Source organism: Monodelphis domestica, chromosome 4 (genome assembly GCF_027887165.1).
Source record: "Monodelphis domestica isolate mMonDom1 chromosome 4, mMonDom1.pri, whole genome shotgun sequence".
Classification (NCBI taxonomy): domain Eukaryota; kingdom Metazoa; phylum Chordata; class Mammalia; order Didelphimorphia; family Didelphidae; genus Monodelphis; species Monodelphis domestica.
Genome location: NC_077230.1, coordinates 54310118 through 54314056, shown reverse-complemented (window position 1 = coordinate 54314056; position 3939 = coordinate 54310118). Strand labels below are relative to the sequence as shown.

At 41.7% G+C, this 3939-nt stretch overlaps 1 pseudogene; it reads right to left on the bottom strand.

Annotated features, from left to right (window-relative positions):
• Positions 1–494: 494 nt before the first annotated feature.
• Positions 495–3506, bottom strand: LOC100616711 (transketolase-like; annotated as a pseudogene).
• Between the last annotated feature and the right edge of the window lie 433 nt (positions 3507–3939).

Genomic DNA, 3939 nt, shown 5'->3' with positions numbered 1-3939 from the left:
CAGACCAAGAGATGGGAGATCCTGGATTCAAATCTGGCCCCAGACACTTCCTAGATGTGTGACCCTGGGCAAGTCATTTGCCTAGCCCATTGCCTAGCCCTTACCACTATTCTGTCTTAGAAACAATACATAGTATTGATTCTGAGACAGAAAGTAAGGGTTTTAAATAAAAAATTAAAATAAAAAAAGAAGAATTGTAAGTGGTGGTGAGATCAGGGATAGAACCACCTTTGGTAAACTGTAACTTTAATCAAAGGAGGCCAGAGCAGATATAGACATGTATGTTGAAATCTCTGATTATGCAAACAGCTGTTTAAATGTATTGAATGTATTGAAATGTTTGAAAAAGGAGGGAGACTATTGTATGAATTTAATATAAATTGTACTCAATGATAAGAACCCTGCTTTTGACTGGTCATGCTCATGTGTTAACATGGAGCTCTGGCAGAAAAGCTGGCAAAAGTTCAAGATTAACGTGTCTGGAAGTTGGGGTGCTAATGAGCCTTGTGATTTAATTGCAACACCTTGGGCAAGGGCTGTCTAAATAAAATCAGGTTTCCTTTTGTCCCATATGGCAGGGCAAAGATCAAAAGTCTGAGAAAATAAAATTTTGAACTTGTGAGCATTTCAATTCATTAAGCAATGCATGCCAATTGCCAAATAATTTTGGTTTTGAACCTTTCCTCAGCTTCGGACTAGACCCCAAATACACAGGGAGAGAGAATTTTGTACAATAAAATTATTAGTCAAAAAAGTCTAATTAGTCTGGAAACATTAGGTAACGGATTTCTATTTGGATGAAAGATTAGAAACTTTTTAGTTGAGGAGAGCAAATAAATGCAATTCCCTGAAATTAGGGGGAAAAGGGGTTCCACTCCCCTCAAGTGTCTGTAAACGATAAAAGGAACATGGAAACAATAACCAATTGATGGGTATGGAGTCAGTTTTAAGATAAGACAATATGGGCTGCTTAAGAGGTACAATTTTGAGACTATCTCTAACTGGTGTCTCCTCATCCTTTCCTTTCAATCTCTTCTTTAGTCTCCTCGAACTGAGACTCTTCCTTCCAAAACTCTTTTTTTTTTTTAAACCCTTACCTTCTGTCTTGGAGTCAATACTGTGTATTGGCTCCAAGGCAGAACAGTGGTAAGGGCTAGGCAATGGGGGTCAAGTGACTTGCCCAGGGTCACACAGCTGGGAAGTGTCTGAGGCCAGATTTGAACCTAGGACCTTCCGTCTCTAGGGCTCCAAAACTCTTCTAACTGACAAATCTAAAGGCTTCTGCTCAATTGTCATCTGTGGCTTTTGACATTATTGATTACCTTCTCTTTGAAGTTATCTTCTTTCTAGGTTTCTGTGACACTGCTCCCTTACTAGAATTTCCAAATTTTACTTGCTAAACATTCCCAACCCCTATGACCTGGGCCAGATTCTCTCCTATAATTTCTCTTTTTTTATCTTCTCAAAATTATTTTTACTGATCCTTAGTAGAAAAAAATGACTTTCTGTAATGTTTCTCTCTTTGTTTCCTATCCCTTGTTTTGGTTTGGCATCACCAGCAAATGTTTTAGACTTGACACAAGGCTCTGCTGGCTTCCTCCTTATTGGGGTGCTGCCCACCACCAAGTGGGTGATGGTGATGTCACCTATTACAATGGCAGCCATAGCCTCTTTTATACCACTCACAGGCATTATCAAGGATGAGTTTCTTATCCAGAAACTTGATTATAAAGGGGATCAAACATGGCTACTAATATTTTCTTTCTTTTCTTTTAAACCTTTACCTTCCATCTTGGAATCAATACTATGTATTGGTTCCAAGGAAGTAGAGTGGTAAGGGAAATGGGGGTTAAGTGACTTGCCCAGGGTTGTAATGGAGAAAAAGGTTTGGTGATGGTAAAGAAACAGGATCTATGAGAGAGACAGCTGATGTTTCGGGCTGGCTCAGAGAGAGGAGAGGGGGTTTGAAGATTTCCCTCCTTGCCCCTTCACTCCTTAGCTATGGCTGCTCTCCCAGATTTGCTTTTGTCCCTCTTGTCCTCCCTCCACTACTAGAGATTAATATTTCTTCTTAAAAAGATATCTCTCCCCCTTGAAGCTGTTCACTCACACTTGATTCAAAGCTTGGGGAAAAAGATTACTTTAATGTCAATTAACTCAATCAGGGTAATACAAAGGAATAACTGGCAGGGAAAGAATGGGAAAGGGAAGTGGGGGAAGGGAGTTCCTTTCTCTAACTAGAATCTTTTTCCCTCCCTCCTCGAGTTTGGGAGGAACTCAGGCCTTGGCAGCCTGAGCCCCCTGAGAGAAAGTCAGGTTGACTGACCCTGGGTTTGACCCCGGGCAACAGGAGCTGAGGTAAAGTCTGACAGAGATTCAAAATGCCTTTTCTCAGGTTTCTCTTCACTGAGTCTCTTCAATTATGAAATGTTGGGGAGAGGGGGAAGGATTTCCAGTCACAAACAGGAAAAAGTGGCATAGTTCCAAATTGCCCTCCAGAATGGTTGGCATCCAGGACAATCATGTTGTCACTTATGTGGCCCAGTTTGGCAAGGGACACACTACGGGTTTTGTGGGTGGCCATCTTATTTCCAAGTTTGTAATTTGGGGGAGATGACATTCAGATATTGAGGACATTTACCTTAGGGGCATCTTCTTTAGGGAGCATCACTAGAATCTTTTTCTTGCTTTGAATTTGTCTATATATTTCCTTGATGACCTATTCTGCCATGTTTTTGGGAAGGATCATGCCAAGATTCCTTATCTTACATAATGGAAATTGTTCTACCCTTCTATGCCTTTGTAATGACAGCCAGTGGTTTATGCTTGCCCTGGTCAAAGGCAGAGTTCCTCCACACTGTGCCCATCCATCATGATCGCATTCCACTCAAAGCATTTATGTCACTTGGTGTATATGTCCACTTGGTGCTGTAGTGGGGCAGCGTCACTCTAACCTAACTGGTTAATGTTCCTCATGGAGTCTTCAGACACCTCTCTATCACTCAGGGTACAATAGATACCATCTCTGTTTTTTTTCAAAGTATTTGTCTGTGTAGACCATTCCACAAGCTGTTCTAAGGCTTTGACCCAGTAGCCACATCTATAAATGTTTGTATGGGACTGGGTGGCCATCCAGATTGGAGCTGATCTTCCTCAAATTCAACAGTTTGACCTCTGGCAGGAAGCCTGCCTCAGCCCAGACTTCATAGAGGATGGGAGCCTTATGACCCTAGGAGAACACAACCTAGTCATTGCTGGCAATCCATGGGTCTGAGATTTGTGCATCATCATATGGAAGAAGAGGACTGCCATGTTCTTGGCTGTATTGCAGCATGGTGTGGAGTGACCCAAGCTGGCTGCAGCAGTGGCTTAGATGGAATTGATATGCAGCCAATGGCAGCATCCTTCAGTGCCTAAAACTTCTGTTGGTCTAACTTATGATAATTCTCCACAACGAAGGGAACTGGCATGGATTCTGGACCAGCAACAGAGGCGATAGGAGGCATGAGCAGATAAGGGAAATGAAGGAGGATGGAGAAGGAAGAGCCTCTATACAATTTCAGTTGATAATCTCATCAGCTCCCATGTATTCTGTTATAATCTCTACGCAGATAATTCCATCTTGCTGTTCAATGAACATGATACTCCATCTTTCAGTTCAGGACATTTTCTTTAATTGTCCTCCCACCTAGAAAGCTCTCCCTCCTCATCCCCACTTCCTAGATTCCCTGGCTTCTTTCAAATCCCAAAGCACTTACTACAGAGATGGAAGAAGGAATTTCCAGTCCAAAAAAGAGCAAGTAGCCTACTAAGGTTGGAAGATGGAGTTCACAAAGGGAAATAGAATGTAAGATGGCTTGGGTAAATTTGTGAAGAGCTTTACATGCCAAAGGATAGATACTATATTTGATCTTGGAGAAAATAGGGAGTCATTGAAAT